A 21,469-nucleotide genomic window follows, 5' to 3' on the forward strand; every position below is an offset into this window, starting at 1 on the left:
GAATTGAGGGAGGAACTTGAAGATTTAAATGCAGACAAAAGAGAGCTAAAAATCAAAGATCCCAATGAAAGACGGAGAAAGTGAATACAGGGATGGATACGAATAATAGAAGAGGAAGAAATATTTTCAGCCAGTTGTTGACATGGTGTCAGCCGCGGCTATCAGGGTTAAAAAAACACATCAGAGATTTGTTTGCTCTGTGAGAGTAAACTAGCCAGAGCAACGCCCTAACCTAGCAGTGCTGTCACACACACACACACACACACACTGGGAAAAACAAAGTGTGAGGGGCAGGTTGGCTCTTGCAGCAGGGAAACAGTTTGCAGAGCAGACAGAGAGAGTGAGAGGCATTAGGAGGTTGATCTAAGGTGTGGCGCACATTCACTTACCTGGTCAGGTCCGGAGGGATAGGGGCAGTGAGACGGGCAGGTTTGACATAGACATATTGTCAAAACAGTCATTTTAATAAGTATTGTGCTGAATGCTTGGTGCCCAGCAGGTGTTTTTTGTTTTGTTTTGTCTCTTAAACACCAGAATTTGACTTAGTACTAAGTGCATGTGTTGAGAAGTAAGGATAATCTGAGCCGTGTTATTGTTTTGCGTCAGGTCACAATGACAAAGATTGCTGTTGTTATGACATATGTATGAATTTTAGTTTGTAATTGAAGAATCATTGTTGAACCTTTTCCAACTTTCTGCCACATTTGACCAAACTACATTAAGTAGTGTCATTGGTGTCAGATGATGGTGTCTTATTTCTGACTGACAATCCTTTTGTGATGTCACCAACAGGCCTTCTGTAGATCCATTGTAAAGTTCAATGTGGAAGGCTCTAGCTGTTACCATCTTGGTAGCGCCATAGTGGTAGTACCCTCCATAGAGAGTAAAATTGTCTTTGTACCGGGCTGTGAACATGTTTATTTTTGCTCTGAAGCTTGGCACTTTAACATGGAGGTCTATGATGATTGACTCACTGTGGGTGCCTCAAGTGGTCATTTGAGGCCAACTGCGTATCTCATGCCTCATTTTTCCATCCATTATATGTGCGCATCCATCCATCCATCCATGCATACATGCTTTACAGGGCCTGGGCATCATTGCACCATAGATAGGTCACCAGTCTACTGTACGGCTCAGTAAGTGTGTAGGAACACGATTAAGGACAGGTGTTATTGCACACACTCTCTGACTTTTGACTACATCAGCAATGTACCAAAACAAAGAGAGAGAGAATTGAGCCCCAACAAACCTTAATTCTTTATTTTTTTTTCTAAATATGTTTGAGTATTTAACATAGTAAATATGTAAGAATTACAGTGACCTCATGAACACTAGCAGTCATGACAAAGCCCGACAGAATTAGCAGAAAGTCTGCTGAATGCAAACAGCAGTCAGTGCTTATGGGCTTACTGTGCTTTGTGTATAGTCTGTGTTTAGAGTGTTCACACAGCCAGTAATATCACCATGAATAGTGATACTTGTATACAACAGAACAATAAAATAATACTAATAGAAATTTTAGAGGTCAGAGGCTAATGCTGATGAACGTTACCCTGTCTGTATTAGAACAACAGATTTGGATGCATACAACTTATTTTCATGGGTGAACGTGATTGGCAGCTGAATGTACTTAAAGTACAAGCAGCTGACAGCGAGTTTAGTTTCTTCTCTGTAATTAGATTAGCTACATCAACACGCACATCATATTTCTGTAAGAGAAAGACTGCAAACATCCTCTAACCCCCTAATAAGCTTTAGACATGTCGTTAATACCGTTTGAGAGGCATTAAAACACTCTGATCTGTTTGTCTCTGCACTTCTGTGCTTGTCTGCTTGTGCATGAGTATAAGACCTGTCATTGGTTGAGTGTAGTACATGTCTGTCTGCCTGTATGAGCCTGTGAACATAAACATTAAACCCTCATTAAAATACTGTTAATCCCTTCCCATGACATACAACCTGCCTTCAAACACACGTACACATGCCTGTTATTAGCAGAGACAGTTTGTCATTCAGGTGAGTTCATCCTTAATTTGAGGGCGGAGGCTCACAGGATATTTTGTTCACATGAAAACATGTAAGTGGGTAATGTAAAACTATAGAAACACAAATCTTACTTTTTTCTTGTGTTTATGATCAGGTTTTTTTCTGTAATCCATATTTGTCTTAATACAGGATTAAGAAAATATACAGAAGTAAGATTGATGGTACAAAGTGAGCAAATTAACATCATTTGGCAGCATCTGCCTGATAGATTGTGTAATCTGTACAGAAAAAGGATAAGTATTTGTGAGTCCACTTGAACCCTCTTGTATTATAATTTACCATCATTAACTTGACATCAGTAAGACAGCTGAAGTGCAGTTGCCTTCTTAGTAGACCCAGTGTGAGGACACAATCTTTACCTTTAGGATGATAAAACATTTTATTAGACAGCTCTTGTCCTTGAATGTTGGAACTACCAGGAAATGGTGCTCTCCTAAAAGTTCACAACATACCTGAGGTGAAGGCGAAACTAAAAACCAAAGAACAGCAAGGACTGCTCTTCTTACAAATATTGATGTTTATATTGAGACCAAAACATTTCTTGTACCACATTTTGAATACGTTTTATTTTTGCTGTAAATTTTGAGATTTGGCCTCTGGATTCCATTTGAAGAACTGCATATTATTGCAAAAAAATTGCAATAAAGCTCATGCAGAAGTGTCAAAAGTTGCAATTGACCCTCACATCGTAACCTCCGAGGCTCAGGCATGAAGCCAACGCAGAAGTGCCTAAAAATTGCAGTTCATGCTACAGCTGCTAGGGGCAGTCTCCAAAAGTGAGTCAATCACCATAGACTCCAATGTTAAAATTAGGGATCTCCCGATCCGATCACGTGATCGGAAATCGGGCCCGATTACGTGATTTCAGACTCGATCGGAAACGGACATTACCTCCCTTTCTTGATGTGCTGATGTGCTACGTGTGTGAAATCTCTCAGTGTGGACACACACACACACACACAGGTTTTGCCGCAACGAGTATAGTATCGGATCGGGATCGGTATCGGCAGATACTCAAAATCAAATGACTCAGACTCGGACTCGAGGGCAAAAAAACCTGATCGGGACATCCCTAGTTAAAATGCCTTGTAAAACGTACGTTTTATGGACGCCATACCACTACTGTGTTAGGCACTTTTTTAAATATGTTGTGGTTGGATGAGAGCTTGTCAATCTACCATTTTAAAAGCTGCACTTGCCACCGACGCTTGTTTATACTAATCAATCAATCAACTCATCTGTAAATGTTTGCTCAATACAGAAGAAACTGTAAGTAAAGGAACAAAAAGAACAGGGGAGAGTGATACAGAATGCCTGACTATGTGAAAATTCTGTTTTTGCATTCACAGTGTCACCTCTCTTTACCTTGAAAATAAACAGATGGAAAGTGAAAGAGAACAAATGAGGCGGGAGGGGGAGGGCCCAGGCTGCTATCTGCCATGCAGAGAGGCATATTTACAAGTAGTGTTTTTCAAAAAAGGACATTTCTCTCCAGGAGCAGCTATTTGGCTCCCGGCAGGCAGTTGTGACGGGGAAATACATTAGGCCTGATTTGGTTTGTTTTGGTTGTTTGGAGATGCTGCAATTATGAGAGACAGGGGGCTGGTGATTGAGCAGGGTCAGTTTGATTCTTTTTCATACAGCCATCCTGTAGTTGTTGTTTTTTTCCCCCCATATACCATACTTTCTTCCCCCCAACCTTACTCCCTCTCTCCCTGGTGCAAAATTGTATGACTCCTGTTCAATGAAATTCTACTGAGCTACACATTCAGAAAAGAAAAATGTTACCTAGAGAACAAATACAAAAACTTTCTATAAAAAAACAACAGATTTTTACAGTATTGTTTTGCGCTAATTATTATTTTCTTCTGATTTTGTGGCCTCGTCTGATGTGAAATGTATTCTCTGTCATAGTCAAGAAAAAAATGCCATCATCTCCAACAAACGTCACAACCAGTAGGAAGCCTGTTTCTTTTTCTTTCTTCTTCACCTCCCTTTGTTGCTTTCTCTGCTCCCTCCATTTCCCCTTCAGTCAAAACTTCACACCAGGAAAGGAGTCCGAAATTTTACCGAAAGGATTCGGTGAAAAGGAAACTTCACACTGTCATGTTTTTTAATGTAGTTTATATAGTTTTGTTGTTGGTTTTCTTTTCGTTGTCATTTGATAGGTCAAATTACTAGACATAATTACACAGAACTGGAGAGTGTAGAGAGAGCAGCATTCATTGCGCTCCGTATTTGTTTTTCTGTTGTTCAAGTTCTATTGACTCTCACTGAGGCTTCCCTTCCTCCAACTTGCCCTGTGCTCTCTTTGATATTACACAGTTGTCAACATTACTTTGGCATGCAGAGTGAAGAGCTTTAGTTTAAGTTTTAAAAGCAAAAGTTTATTTTTTTAAAAGCCTTCATTTCACCTTTTAAACCAGTCATTATATTCAATTAATGAAGAGGCTGATGTGCGAATAAAGTATGCGACTAAAATGAGACAAGATGCAATGAAGTTCTTTTCAAATATAAAAATATAAACTACATAATATGAATGAATACTGGTGCTACTAAAAAGCAAAGCCTTGATTTTATTTATTTCTCTCTCTTCCTTTGTTCTTCTCTCCCTCACCCTCTCTCCTTCTCTCTGTCTCTTTGGAGAGGAGGCAGATGTTATGGTCAATAATGGGTGCTACAGGAGTATGGAAGTGTGTTCATGTGTCTGAGAGAGAGCAAGTTCATGTGTGTCCATTTCAAAGGCTCTTCTCGAACAGACCTTTCCTTTAATTCTGCCACCCAGCAGGACACATACTCCTCCCCCCCCACCCCAACACACACACACACACACACACATCAAGAGAGAGAGAAGGCTAATAGGGTGAAGTGAACATGTGTCTGTCTGAACAGTGGACTCTCTTCAGGGCGGGTCAACTTCTTGGGGGCTCAGGGGTCCTGAAACCGGCATGTTGGGATTTGGCCTTTAATCAGCAACATCAGTGTGTTGTGTAATCTGGGTCGGGACCTTGATTTGGGTCACAAGAAGATTAAATGTGGTCCCCAAATTCTTTAGGATAAAACTGAAGCTGCAATTGAACATGTGGCTCATCACTGCATGGGTGTGGTTCAATAGACCACAGGAGTATATGGATACTAGGGTGGGGAAATATATGTTAACATTTTCTGATCGGCTACTACCACTGCAATTTTTAGCAATTGCTGATATATTCACACACACTGAGTGAGATATGATCAAAATGTAGGGATATAGAAATAAATAAATAGGTGTGTAACTTCACTGTTTTCTCTAGTTCCTCAAGTGGGTTTATAAATAGTTAAGGTTACTCAGCACCAGTCAGTTAATAAACCATCTTAATCATCTGTGCTGTGTATTAATTACTGAACACAGAATGTGCATAGTAAGGCTTTTAAGTGCTTGTTTAGAGAGACAGCATTAAAATAGACAAGTAAAAAAATAAATGAAAACCACATTTTCTCAGGTATGCACAGCATCTTCATAGCCAAATTGGTGCTGCTATCAACAGTAACAAAAACTAAAGACTTACATATTTTTATTGAGGCCTCACATATGAGTAAAATACATCTTGTGTTTTTAACCTTACTTTTTGAGAAGAAAAAACATCTTCTCTGACCTTTATTTTTGTTTGACATCTTTTCAAGATTGCTACTTGCTCACATGGAGACAGATTTTGGTGAAGGTGACCTTACTGATCTGAGGGGTTACCTGGCTCCAACTCTACCCATAATCCCTCAGCCAAAGGCCAACCATGAAGGTAGAGTAAACATTTCTCTTCAATACAAAAGATCTTACCGACTTCCCCTGTTTACTCCTCGCCCCTGCACACATAGACATATACACAGGCAAATACAGACACAAGCAAACATGCACGCAGAGCAGCTGTTTAAACTCCCTTTCCACTGAGACCACACTGTGCTGAAAGACGGCCTCATCCTGCAAACATGGATAAAAACAAGTGCTAAGAAATAAATAAATGTACAGTACATGTGTGTAATGGCAGACAATGTATTGAATTATGTGTTGTCAATTTCTTTAGAATAGGTTGATTGTTAATTACTTCCAAAACAGCTGCTGAGACTAGTTCTTTTTAAATAAAAGAGAAACAAAAGGGATTTACTCACTATTGGAGTGAGGTTGAGCACTTGTGGAATTGGTTTCATTTCTCAACCAGAGGTTTCCACTTAGATCTTAAAACATCCAAGTTGGTGACCAGAATAAAACGGAGCACTTTTAGGGATAGGCTAGGGATGATCTACAACTAATAACACAATGACCAGAATCGACAGTATGCAGTAGTAGAAAATAATAAATAGAAGCCAAAACACCTTCAGCAGTAACATGCATGAATTACCAGAGAGTTGAAGTTTCCGACTTGAGATGTCCAGCAGTCTAGGTGTTGAAAGGAGGAAGACAAAATGTCCTGATTGGCACTTGTGTTGATGTCCTGAATTGTTCTGGGAGGATAGATCGCAGTTAATACTTCTGTTAGAGAGAGAAGAAGAACTGGTAATAGGTCTAAACTGCAGGTATTTGATGTGCAACGGGAAAAAGGGGAAATCAGTGCAAGCCAAGCCACAATTACAGGGCATGAAACTTAACACTTCTCTCTACACTGATTCAGATGTAGACTGTAGTGACCAAATGCCAAATCATAAAATGAAATGCAACTAAATCAGTGTGAAGATGCTGAAGCTAACTGAAGATCACTGTTACCAAAAAGCAAAAACACAATTTCTGGGAACTGGTGTCTGCAGTCGATGATAAAAAATTACTATTTTAAGAAGTGTGTTTGTAGCTTGTTTAGAAACAAACTAGGATGATAACGTGATATTAACCTGAAATCCAGATTGGCAAGAAAGATAACCTTGACTTTATTCAGCAGAATCTAACCTTTTGAACCGTGTTAAATAGGCCTATGTATGGGCTATTTCCTGCTGCCTCTGAGACAGGTAGAATGACTGTAAAGGTGGTGGTTATGTCTGACTTGAAGAGTTATGCTCCCTGCCCAGCTATTTTTATTATTAGTTTAATTGCATTGTTGACAGTAGTATAATAAAGAAAGTGGCCTGGGTGGAATGAGGCTATTAAAGTTATAGAAAAGGCCAGAGAGGGGTGTGGACAGGTGGAAGATTAGTCCATTCTGCCCTGCTTTTTTTTTGACCTTGTGGTTACCCTGAAAGTGGAGAGGACCCAAACGGGGCAATCATTTAATTAATGTACTACTCTAGATCACTGTGGACACGCTTTATTGTGAGGAAGAACATCTGTGAGTGTGTGGCCTCGCTCCACATCAGTATAAGAGCATTTAGATGAGTATGGATGTTTTTTTTCCCCCAAAAATGTCTCTGGACCATTTGATCTGTTTTCTGTTTTGGCTTGAGTGGAATAACCGTATGTCCTCTGATGGCATTTTTGTGAGTTATAGTTGTGATAATGGCAACATGATGCAGGAGTCCCTGTCAGTTATATACACCCCTTCTAAGCCCTTACATTTGTATTCTTTGCCGTTTTTTGGTTCAGGCACATAATAATGAGTCAAGTGTCAAAAAACAAAACAAAAAACCCTTGAGCAGCACACACCTCATTGTCAAGATGTAGTAAAGATTTTTATTAGTTTCTAGCAGCAGTTTGATTTACACAATTTGTTTCATGTGGTTTATAAAAACAGGTGGATGGATACATGCCTAATGGTTCAGATGCCAAGACCACTCTCTTGTAAAAATAAGTCAAAGCTAAATGAGCCATATACACACACACTAAAACATTTGTGTGTGTGTGTGTGTGTTTTATCGGTCTGGTTTCATCTTTCCACCCCTCCTCTTGCTTTCTCTCTCTCAGGATTAAACATGTTTATCAATTATCACTCCATCTTGCCTCTAGCTCTCAGCACGCCATGCAGCTAATTGAATCATTAAACAATCGCTACTCCTCGGGGAGTGTGTGTGCTTCAGACTGCGTGTGTGTTTTTGTGTGTGAATGGCGGGAGAGTGTGTGTAAGGGGGAGAGCAAAGGGGGAGTTGTTTGCAAACATGATGATGCCCTCGGGTGCCCGCAATGCACTTGTCAGATATGTTTATTAATTTATGGAGCACACACACACACACACACACACACACAAATGGGTCCTGGCAGTGGCTGGTAGCACCATGTGTTGGTCACGGCTGGGGGCCTCTCCTGTTGTCGAACTGGCAATTGATGTGTGGGTGTGTGTTACAAAATGGTGCTAAATATGGCAGGCCACTGCCATACATGAAGACCATATGTAGATGCCAGAAAATGTGTCTATGCATCATTATTAGATTCGTTTATAGTTTGATCTTATACATTCTACTTATGCTCTGGCCAGAGGAATCATGTACTCACTGTGTACCCTGTCAGTACCAGGATGATATCTCTTACTTTATATTGGAGTTTTAAATCTCTGACAACATCCCTATGCTGGTGTCGCACTGCATTTGTACTTCACCAGCGTTGACTTCTTTGCCTCTGCCAGAGGTGCCCAACAGCAGGAAAAGTTACTGATGCAACGGATAGAGAAGAAACTCTGTGTTCAGGAAGGATGTGGTCATTGTAGTCACCAATGGCAAGAAAAACCTCCCACAATGCTAAAGTTCTGTGATCAAGTCCCCAGTTACTGCAGAGAAAATGATAGATGTTTTTTCTAAGGCTGTTGAAACGGCCGGTTGTTCCAGATGTGACACACTTCCTGTCGTTGCGTGAATATTGCGTATGCCAAATGTGTGTTAAAAATCCTCAAAGCTCGGATGATGAAGCAAATTAATGAAATTTTTCTCTCAGTTTCTCTCTGAGCTACCTTGAACTGAACAAGCAAGATGAAGTTGAACCTTATCCTCCATTGTTGCAGTTTCAGCAGAGCTACCATGGTCACATGCATTAACATATGAGATTTTCTGCCTAAGGCACCGACCCTTCTATCATTGATTACAGCTGATCTACAGTATATCAAGTAGGCTGGTATTACCTTTTGAGGTAAAGTAAGAGCCTATTATTTGATTGCTGTCATCACTGATTGTGAGCATTTCAACCCTTTATTACCCATAAGCCTCATCACCTCTCGGCCAAACACACAATCAGAATTGCTTGATCCACCGTTGCCCCTTCAGCTGTAATTTCACTCGGCCCACATCCCTGTTCTCCACAGCTGATAAAAAAATAACTAGACAAAAAGCATAATTTATTTTCAGGGTTACTTGATAGCATAATCATGTTCCAACTCAGCCTGCTGAAATGACAGTCCTTTCAAATTGTATACATGCCTACCTTATTTTTGGATTAATTCTTTTTTTCAGTTTTCTGAACGTACTCTTGTATAAAAGGTATAGCAAGTTGTGTGATTGTGCAATAGTCTTTAATGAGTTTGTTGGATGAGTTTTTTTTAAAGCAGTAGTATTTTTACAACTTTATGCTTTCTAAATATGCATTTTATGCTTACATGGTGGTTTAGATAGAGATCAGTACTGTTTTTTTGTTTGCTAAAATAAATCATCATCTCTTTGTGATGTAACACACCAATATGGATTATAAAATCATAAAATGTGTCATATGACACAAACTATTCAAATATTTCAGAGGGGAATCATTTGTCCATGGTCAATTTGCTTCATGTTTTGAGCCTTTTTACCTGTTGGTAAACATGCTAATGGCCTAGACTGTAAAAAAAATGGATAAACTGTCCATGATGTCTCTTAGAGAGTAGTATCAGAGTGTAAACTCCTAAACTCCTGTTCAGGCATAGGTGTGAAGCACAAGTGGCGTTTAGGTGGGCAGGCAGTCACACAGAAGCAGTCGGCAGTAGTAACATTCTTATTGCAAAATTTTAAGCCAGACTCTGGAGGCCAAAGAGAGAACTGCAGGTTTATACACGTTCTTGTGGGCTTTCCTTTCTTTGCCCTGAAGTTTAGTTTTACCGTGTAGCCATAGTTAACTCTTTTGGTAGCAGCTGTCTGTAAAGTAGATAAGTCTATTTTTTGTAGAATCACCAGTGCAAAGTCAAGGTTGTTATTCTAATTTAATGAAGAGTTCAGCACTTTGAATTGCCATCCTTGGTGTTTTACACTGTAGAATGCAAATGGAGTACAGTCTTGAACCCTGATACTGAATTCTATCTGGGTGTAGTTTTGCCTTCCTGTGAACCTATACGTTGTGCTGGCATGTGAGAGGAATCCTGACATGAAAATCATGGGGCACCAGAGATTCACAGAGAGGTGTGTGTGTGTGTGGGACTCCCCCCAACCCCATCTTGTGACCGATTCGTCACCGTGACAACCATCACCCCACCTTATTCTGGGATGTCCTGTAGTTATGTTCTTCAATTATGTCTCCCTCTTTAATGTCGCGGCTGCACATCCATATTTAGTCAACCGCTGCAATTTTAGCTGCCGCGTTGAATTGCAGCCGTCTCACCCTGGAATCAAAGGACAGATAGATCTTCCTCAGGCAGAGAGAGAGAGAGAGAGAGGGAGAGATTTACATTTATTTCTGTATTCTTCCAGGCTACATCTGCAATTTGAACCACAACAGGGAGATTTTCAGCATGCCAAGCAACTTTCAAGGAAAATGTGAGTTACGGCAATTTATCCACTGTACGCAAGATATTTTATTTTTGTCTCCACTGTAACCCCTGAAAATATGTATGTTATTAAAAGTGGGCTGATGGGGCGAACAAGGCGCTGAAAATCTGCTGCAACAATTATGTGTAAAGTGTAAAGAGACGGTTGAAGAGGCGTGGCATTAGGCAACACTCACCTATTGCTGATCCTTTATCGTAAGCTTTCTAGTAAAATCATATATTTTTGTCAGCTCTCTGAAAGTGAAATATGGGGGGGGGGGGCCTACATGTGGTTATATTTGATGTGCATACAGAACGTGCTTTTAAAATGATGATGCATTCCTGTGGATATGTGTCCATCATACCTACGTGCATAAGCATCAGCTGATATCAGAATCCTGGACAGGAACTGGTCTGGTCCCCTTTTTTTTTTAAACATGTGAGCCTCTAGCATTTTTATTGATAAGCCAAACCGGGCAGCAGTATCAGCTTGCGTAATTTTCTACACTTATTTTCTCTTTTAGAAGTGACTGAATACTCACTGCTTGAGGGCAACATTGTTTTGGTACAAATATTGAAATGTAAAAGAAAGAATGTGGCAGACTGTTTATGTTTTGATGCATCTATGGATATTTTTATACCTATTATGGGCTTAAAGACTCTCTCACACAATATTATTACCTGAAGCTGCTCCTGAAGTTTCATTTTATTTTGATTTTACCTTTCTCTTCTTCGCATGTCACTCGACATTATAAAGGTCACTCTTGTGATGACAATGTGTGTTGAGATTGAAATGAAATTTCTCCCACTTCCTTGAGATGATTCTCACTGTTAAGAAAGGCCTTTTTCTACTTTGAGTCTCTCAATCAGAGAATTTTGGAAGGACATATCCTCCTATTATTAAATATCCATATTATATTTTATAGTATAATTATCAGGTAATCAATCAATCAATTATCATGTAAACTAAAGATGTTAAATGATCATAAACAGATTGATCTGTCAATGACGCTCTTAAGAAACCCCAGTGAGTACAAATCGGGACTCTGTACGAGTGCCTTTTCAATCTCTCTCCCTCTCTCTCTCTCTCTCACACACACACTCTCACACACACTCTCACACACAGAGGAATCTCCCTCACCTGGAGGTGGCCATGAGCCAAAACAGGTTTGATGAAATGTGCGCACTGTGTCTTCTGCAAGCAACGCAGGTGTGACAGGTTGACCTTTTAATCGCACACAAACACACACACAACTTCTAAGATTGATTTAATGGGAAAGATAAAAAGAACAAGAGACAGGAGTACATGCAGTACAGGCCCAGAGCCAGAAAATCCATTTATCTCTTCCACTGAACATGTGTACATCTCTTTAGTCTTACACGCTTTGATTTTACCGTTTGACACGTTACATGTTCAGAAGTTGGCCTGAGATTAATCGAGTCATCATCATTTATAAGAAGGAAAGATTTTTGTTTGAGCTCTCTGGAAACGTTGAAAATGTATCTATTCAGTGAAGTTCAGGTGGTCAAGGTGAATCATTTTAACAACGGCATTTTAACAACGGCACATCCAATTAGAGCTAAAATGAATGTTTACACGTTTAACATTTAACACTTGGCTATATGATGAATTAATAATCTTTGATCTTTTTGATCTGCAGAAAAAAGACATATTACATTAACAGCTAACTGTATAACTGTATACAATTATGTGTTTCTTTGTGTGTTTGACAGATTTGATAACTACAAAATAGCAATGTCAGTCATTCCCAACACTCTTTTATCAGGTATTATTTAAAATTTTGTAAATTATTAGGTATCATTCATCAAGTTCACTTATTAGGTATTAATTCAGCTATTAATTAACAGAACTTGTATTAATTATCAGGTTTACCAAATGGTTTTTTTTCCATTACAGTTTTAGTTAAAGAGAAATACAGTTACAAAATACACTTGCTGTTCGGAAGGAAAAATATCATTTATTATATTATCGAATGTTTTTCCCCTTAAATCATAGCCCGACATCACAGTTACTGTTACTCCTTAAATGTGACTTTAGTAGGACATTCCTCTTTTCTGTGTCTGTCCTTTGTTTTATTGGTATATTTGTCATATAAAAACCTCATCTAATACATCTAAAACAATAATTAACTCCAGCTGGAATAACACTGGGATCAAAGTATTGCAGTTTTACCTCCGTTTATCTGATGTACAGTTAACATGTCTTTTAGCAGAGTTCCTGCGGGGTCTTAAAAAAAGTCTAAAAATTTCTCAAATTTAAGGCCTTAAAACGTCTTAAAACGACCAGATTTTTACCCAAGGTCTAGAAATTAATTTTAATATTTTTTTTTTGTTCATTCCCGAGAAGTGTTGGCCTCATAAAATGAGAGTCAAATGCCACAATCAGAAGCTGATTCTGTGTTGTCTCTCTTTCTTATTATTCTTATTATTACAAATCCTGCGATAACCGCTGGTCAGTTTGCCACCATATTTAAGATGCCTGCGCGCTCAGTCACTTCAGCTTCTTGTTGTAGAAAACATGGGGAAGTGTGTTTTCTACGAGGCTTGGCTTGATAACAGCGATTTTCGCAGCTGGTTGCAAGCGGTTCCCAGCTCGGTGTAAACCTTGCAAGTGGACCATCCAGTTAGGGACCTTGGGTTTGAAAGCACTCGAGTCTCACTCCAAGGCGGGCAAACACCAGATTGCTGTAAAAAGCCTTCAGCGGGCTCAAGCTATCACCCAGTTTTATATCACCCCTGCCTCCGTCACCTTTGTCAGCACCTGGTCCCTCAAGACTCCAGCACAGTGTCACCACCACTTCCACTAACGACCTTTGAGCTACATTTGGTTCCAATGAGACGTCAAAATCGGAGGTGCTTTAGATTCTTCACTCAATTACAAAACATCTGTCATATAACAGTTATTAGTAGCATCTTGTTTCTGGTATTGCATCGTGTTGGTCTAAAATTTCACTCACAATGGTCTTGAAAGGTCTAAAAAAGGTCTTAAATTTAACTTACTGAAACCTGCAAGAACCCCGTTTTAGTGACATTGCGAAAGTTTGAAAAACATACACCTGACAGCTGGATGCAAAGTACAACTAATCAAGTCCCATTTTTAACACACCTGCTGCGCTGTTGCTCCTCCCTCAGGGCAGTTAGTGTTGGGGGCAGGGTTGGAAACTGACACTGTCGTGACTCAGATGCTGGTAATTCTGCCCTGTGGCTTGAAGTCTTCTGCCAACTATACTGGCACTAAGCCAGTCTGTATTCAGTGGGCCTTATCTATTGTCGAGCTACAAAATCTTTGGTTTTGAATCAACTTGCTGCTGTGGGCAGTTGACAGGAAGAAAAAAAAAGAAGAAATAACCTCTAAATTTGCAGCAGCAGCAGTTACGCGGTTAACATTAAAACATTTTCTTCTCAGTCATATGCATAATAACTTTAATAATCACCAGATCAAAGTAATGGGATTAACTTGAACTGCAGTGGTTACTTCAAAAGACAGTCAGACAATCACAACCTGTTTTTACAGATTGTGGGCCAGGTATCAAAGAGACTGTTATGTTAAAGACAGGATAAAGATGTTTGGAAGTAAAAACTCACAGAGGAAGCTGATTAATTGGCTTGCTGGCGTGTCGGAGAAAGAAAAACACTGGCCTCATTCCCTTCCTCTCTGCAGCACCTGGATCTCAAATGTCAGACCTGTTTCTGCAGAGATGGCAAACAAACTGATTGTGTGTGCCCCTTTGTTGTGTAATGGTAAGGATGATTTGTAACTTCACACACTGAGGCCTCCAATGTATGGTTGGCGAGTTTTGTTTTTTTCCAAATTATAGCCTGAAAATGCTGAAGAATACTTCAGACTTGAAGAGATTTGGACATTTTGATTCCTCTCTACACAACAGCCCTGTGTGTTAGCGGGATCTGTAACTTTGAAAACTGGTAAAAACTATCCTTATGACAAACAATAAGAGAAACTGTGTGGACTACATCAGTCCATATCAGGCCGACAGCAGTTTAGCATGTTGGTCTCTGAATAAGTACCTTCATTTTTTGAAAAAAGTCACAAACAAAACCTCATTCAGCAAAGTTATCATGGGTTTTTAGATAGCTTCTTAACTCTCTGCTTTCAGGGTGAGTTTTAGATTCCTGCACGGCATGTCCTATCTAACAAGACAGTATGTAGATTCACTTCTAAATGAGGGCAAGAATCCATCACCCAAAAAGTGAACATTAAACCTAATCTTACTTTTGACACAGTTATGTTACCTCACTTTGGAGGCACTGTTGGAAGTGTGGATTGATTTGAAAAACATGGCCAGTTATGGTGGTGCAAAGTCTTGCATTCAGAACTGCTGCAAGACCATCCCAGTCCTTGTGTTTCATGTACCTACACACAAATGCAATGCAGTGAACACACAACCAAGCAGCCGGCGGTGTTGTAGATGGCGGTGGCTATTAGCCAAAAGGGAGGGGCTTGTCTCTGTGACTGACAGGCCATTAGTTATCAGGGTTTGGTCGGTCGTCTTGTTGACTGACGTCAGACTGAAGGAATACACCTTGTTCTAAATATAACACACACCTGCTTTCATACACACACACACCCAACAAGAATGTTTACACATTTGTTGGGAGAGAATCACTTACATGTACATTATGCAAGTGGTGCTGAGGAGAATACACACACACATTCACATATGTTTATCTCCAGGGATGAGCATGCAGGCTGAAGTAACCCCATACTTTACAAACATGAACTCTGACCCTTAGCAAATACTCAACCTGACACACAGGAGGGCTTAGTGAAACTATTACATGAACCATACCATGCGTGTTGCTTCCTGCCGTGAATAAAGGATTTGTCTGTCCAGATATATAAATTCCTTCTGTGTTCATATTATGTACAAGGACTTGAAATAATGTAGAAACAACACAGAAAAAAAGCCACATATTTCCTTGTAAAAAGCTTCAAACTATTTTAAGGTGCTGTGACAAATTCCTCTGGGTTTGATAACATTGCTGTCATTATGTTGGGCCACAGTTTCTCTAGGATTTCTGACACCTGTTCTGTCATAGGTTAAAAATATTTACATTTTTTGCAATCACTGAAATAATAAAATTGTATATGTATATATAAAATCATATTTAGATTGAAAGAAAAAAAACCCTTCTACTTGTGCGATTGGCCTAAATGCATAGCAGAACTCTATTCATATATAGAGCTAAATGCTAATTCAGACACACAATATTCAGTTTGAAATAACAAAATACTGTAAACAAAAGCCACTTTAAATTTACATAGTCATAAGTTCTGTAAAAACTATCCTTGGTTTGCAGAGTCCAGTTTAAAAGACTCTTGTAGAAATGTAACTTTAACATAATTGTATTGGGACATATGACATTTTAACAGCATCTCAAATGTTTATTTACACAGAAAATAGTAGATTTTAAATATTCTATTGCAAATGAAGTCTGACTATCTGTTTTTTAACATACTACTCTTAATGTGGATCACAGGGAAAGGGAATATAAATACGTGCCAACCCTGTGTTTCAGCCTGTTCTGATTCCCCCATATGATTAAAACGTATATCAACACATTTAGAGCAATCTGAAAAGATGTAAAGATGTGCAACAGTAAAGTACAGAGTAGAGGAGATTTCTTGTTTTGCATCACTGTTGTGCATATTTAAGAATTTATACCAATTCAGAAAGGTTTAATCTGAACATATACAAAAGCTGCAGTTGAGATTCATCGAAAATATTTGCAATCAGAATTTAAAACTTTTGAAGAGAAAAAAAAAGTTCCTACTTTGTAAATATATTTAATTTAATATCTGGCCTGTTGCCCGACTGTATTGATAAAAAGTTGACTTTCATGTCAGCATTTGACGTTCGCACGATGAACAAGATATAGACACAATGAAAACAGCAGCCAAACACTGCAAACTGAATGAGTATGACTGCGACAAAGAGCTCCACATGCAAATGTTTGCCACCAGATAGCAGAAAATAAATGACTTTAGATGATAATGAATGTGACGCACAGATAGTTTATTTGTTTAAGCACACATGCACACTATCTCTCCCTCACAGACTCGCACACATGAACGACGTGCACTTGATGAAAATAAAACGGAGATAAATGCACACTCACGACACTCAATTAATAGCATTTCTTCAAATCCATCATGCAATTACCAAACACAAAATCACTGCCCTTTAAAGATACGGTAATGGTGACTACTAGCTTTTCTAAAAAAAAAAAAAAAAACAGATAGCAGCGTTCTCTTGATAGATGCCGAGGAACAATACCTAAATCATTTCCTTAATTATCTCCTCTGGAACTAATGTTGCAGATATGTGTGTGAATTAATTATTGGAGCTTGATATAAGAGAGGGAGCAAGAAAGAGAGGAGCATTATCCACAGAATCTTTTTTTTTTTCATGCAGCATTCATTAAGGCGAAGGCAACTGTCATTCACTCGACGAGACAAAACCCTGATTTCCAGAAATCAAATTAGTGCTGAAAACAGAAAGAGAGGAGGGACAGGGGAATCAACAAAAGGCAGCCGAGACCTTATTGTGAGCATCGACAAGAGGCACATTGCAGCAGAGAGCGTGTCTTTCTTCCATTTGTCACTCCCTTCTTCTTCGTTTTTTTTTCCATACAGTGGCTTTTCTGTCGGCAGCTCCTTCTATGGCTGCAGGGTCAGCTTCTATATAGGATGACGGCACCTCTTTAGCTGAACATGAACCATGAACATGAACGCTCCCTTTGTTGCATGCATATTCATTTAAACACATTAAGTCAATCATACTTTTAACATAGCTGTGTATGCTATATGCATTTGTTTTGGCCCGTCTGTCTCCTTCAGTATATGTCAGAATTTCTCCAGGATGCTGTTTTTGTGTGTATTTTCTTCAGGGTGAAGGCTGTCAGCAAGGGCAAGAAGCTTAATCAGCAATACCTTACATGCTTTGCAACTGACAGTTGTACACTGAAGTGTCACAGTAGAGTGTGGACTGTATAAAATATAGCCATCTGTACAGAGAAATATCAGTAGAGACCAACGTGTGTCAACATCCTCAAAAGGAGTGGAGGGCCAAATCAACTCTTAGTGTAAGAAACATGACCCAAACACAGTAAGACACAATTTTTCTTCAGTTGTTATTGACGTTTTGGGGAAAAAAAAAGACATTTATACCACATCCCAGTGAAGGCGCTAAGGATCTGTTCTGTCACTATGGTGAATGCCATTAGACTGAGAATTTTCAGGTACTAAGCAGTGAGGTCCTCTTCTATCTGTCTGACGGGTCCCATCACTACTTCAGCCCTTGTTACTCTCTGGATTCACAGCTTTCATACATTAGGCTGGGATTTCTCATGTGTTAAGCCAAGTGAAGGCCAGCGGTATCACCCATCTGTGCTATGAGTCTGTTGAGCTTGATTAAACCAGGGATATCTGGACTGCATGAGTCTGCAAAGACTGGTCCTTTAAGATTTTAAGAAACCCATTTTCACCCATTTTTGGGATTTTAAACCGGATCATGAAGGGTTTATTGATCAGTTAAGGACTGTCCTTCCATTGACAGATAGAGAAAGAGTTCTCTCACATTTATTCAATTTATTTAAATATTTCAGTACCTGAATTTTTTTCAGCTGTCACTGTTTGATCAAAAAAAGTGACCACCGGGGTCTGTTATTTAAAGTTAATGTTCACCTTCTAAAGCCCACATTAGCATACAGCAAGCCTCTGAACATTTAACCTGGATCACCTCTGCTCAGTCTTCAATGATCCTTAAAGATGGATTATAAATCCTCCTTTTAGTTTCCATCAGTTCTGATCCCACTCATTCATTTTCCTCTTCTCTGTACATGTCATTATGTCATTCCCTGTATACAGTGTTATTGTGCATTTCACTGTGATCAATCAAAAAAAACAGAAATAGTTAAAAGCACTAGAAGAAGTCACTACTAAGTATTTTCATGCAATTTAAACATTTCTTTTTTTCATATAAGATTAACACATGTAGTTGTGAATTTAAACATTGGACATTGCCTTTTTTTCTAAAATACACATATTCAGATTTCAGTCGAATAACAGAAACATCAGGAATGTTATTGTCTGGCTTGATTTAATAATCTTGCGCGCACATTCAAGGTCTTAGATAGCAGGAAGCTCATCTTTTACAAAGCAAAACAAAAGTTCAATTGTGAAAGCAAATCTTAATAACTACTACCACAGGAATCAGTTTTGGAGATAGCAAGAAAGGTGGCACATTCTGTCCACCTTCATCTCCTTCAAATAGAAGTGAACACAACTTCAACAAAATATTGTCATAGTTGTGTTCACTTCTATTTGAAGGAGATGAAGGTGGACAGAATGTGTCACCTTGTGGTTGCTGAGATATACTCTATTCATTTTGGGCATGCCATTTTCAAGCTGATGCCTTCAAAAATAGGCTTGGGGTAGAAAGGGTTAAGTCAAATCAACAAACTGTTACTGACTCGATATTTTAACATGAAGCATCTTCTTTCTGCTGCTCTTACCTCAGTGAATATATAGCTACTAATATATCTGTGGATGCTCTCATTCATCCAGGTCATAGTCATTTCCTTCATTTTCTTCAGTTCTGCTGAACTGAAGAAGCCACTTGGGGGAGTGGCAAAACGTCTTCAACAAACAATCCTTGAGTCCAGTTGCCTCGATTTAAACTTTTGGAAATATAGCTACTAACATTATTGACTCCAATTTGGATTTTAAAATTAGGCATCAGCACATTTTTATGTTTTTACAGTGCATACTACAGTGCGAACACAGCAACCAATCACAACATCTGTCCATGCAGCTGCAGGACAAACAGGGTTTTATCGACTACTCTCCTGTGGAAGACCACAGAGTCATGATAAGTCCTCACAGCTCCCCAACACCTCACACACATCCTTCAGTTTGTCATCGATCACACCGCTGTGTCAGAGTTCAAACTCTGTCAGCCAGTTATGTGATAAGGCTTGACATTATAGGGTGGGCCTCTCTGTAACCTGTTTGTGTGATCTCCCTGATCTTGTTATCAACATGCCAATGACAAATTAACACCCTTACACTTGTGCACTGTGGTCAGCACACACACACAGAGAGAGAGAGAGACGAAGTCGTCCTTTATAATTAGAGGAAAATTAATTACCCACACTCCCTTCCCTTTTTCTGTTTCTTCCTCTTGCTCAGAGTCTGATTCTGTTTGCAGAGGGTGCAAATAACAGATGGTGAAAACAAAAAATAAAAATAGTAAATTGAAGGTTTGCACACGCAAATGAGCCACATCTATAAATGTATAGAATCACTAGTATTAGAGCACAAAACTGCTTCGGTGAGAGGTAGCAAGCAGGATTAAACAGGAGGGAGAGGAAGAGGAGAGGAGAAAAACCTGATAACAGCAGGTTCATAAAAAAACCACAAGTGTTTGGTTGGAGAGCTGCAGCTTTAAATGGAGCCATATTTCCATATGAACGAGGCACAGGTAGAAACTCACTACTTATATTAGTGCACAGCAGACACACACACACACACACACACACACCCTCCACATACATAATTCACCCTTACACACCTTTCGCATACACTGTCACCCACTCACCCACTCCACGTTGCAAACACTCATGCCCACACACACACACACACACACACACACACACACCCTCCGCCCTCGACACACACCTTCCACCCCACCCCTTCATTAATACTTTCCTCTCTAAAGCGAAGGAGAAAGCCCTCCAATTATAAGCGACTCCTCAGCAGAGGGGCTCAGCGCTGCATTTATTAGAAGCTCATTTGGCTAAGCAGGGCTAAACACAGCGCATCTTGGAGAGGCAGGCGTGGAAGGAGGTGGGGGGGGGGGGCACAAGAGGAAGAGGAAGATGCAAACACTCTGTGAGACATTAAAGGGAACATCCCCGTATTCTGTCCTAATCCAAACTGATTTGAGATGGCATAGGGGGGCTTGAGAAGCAGCGTTGGATTATTTGTTTATGGTGGGGGGGGTTGGAACGCCTTTACTTGCTTCCCCAGATTTACCGTCTTATACCGTCTCGTGGCACTTAATCGCTTCTCTTCCCCCCAAACACAACCCATTTACAGTTCAAAGCAGCAGAGCCTATATCTATCACTGGCTATATTACGATTAGTATTAATATCATCACCATATTCAAGGCTGAGAAGTCTCCGAGGGGAACGAGGGAGGGGAAATCACGACAATGCTGTTGCTGCCCAAATATGGCGCTGCGTTCTCTGAAAGGCATGACCTTAGTGAGACTTTAATCATTACTACTGCTTTGCCTGGTTTGGAGGGTTAGAGGTGTTACTCAGCACTTTCACAGATGGATTTTTTTTGGAAAGTCAGACAAAATCTGTGTCTACCACGCTTTTTATTTTTCATCCAGGGCACCTTAAAGCAGCAGAATGTGGTAATTAAAGTGAAACATTTCCTATAAAGATGGTAAAAAGTTCTCACCTCTGACTGTAACCGCAGTGTTTTCATTGTGTGAATTATTATTTTTACAAAATGTGTATCAGTTATTGCTTGTTTGAGCTTTATACCTTGAGGTTACAGCTTGTTTGTGTCTGGTTTCTGTGGTTGTAGATGTTTTTTGTAGATTACACGGTTACATTATTAAATGTATAGAGCTTCTCATTAGCAGCAGTACAACAGGACTTGATGTTGCATAATTGTATTACGTTTGCCAAAGTTTGTAAATTTTAGTTTTATTTTTGTCATTACCATCAAATTTTCACCATAAGCTTTGTTGACAAAATAGCTGCAGGTGCCTCA

General features: G+C 39.5%; 1 long non-coding RNA gene across 1 annotated transcript; it reads left to right on the forward strand.

Moving 5' to 3' along the window:
• Nucleotides 1-363: 363 nt before the first annotated feature.
• LOC114435013 (uncharacterized) lies at nucleotides 364-10,623 on the forward strand. Its single transcript, XR_003670529.1, has 3 exons — nucleotides 364-429; nucleotides 5,710-5,822; nucleotides 10,582-10,623. It is a non-coding gene; the product is annotated as an uncharacterized LOC114435013 (long non-coding RNA).
• The last annotated feature ends 10,846 nt before the right edge of the window (nucleotides 10,624-21,469 follow it).

Source organism: Parambassis ranga, chromosome 4 (assembly GCF_900634625.1).
Source record: "Parambassis ranga chromosome 4, fParRan2.1, whole genome shotgun sequence".
NCBI classification, from domain to species: Eukaryota; Metazoa; Chordata; class Actinopteri; family Ambassidae; genus Parambassis; species Parambassis ranga.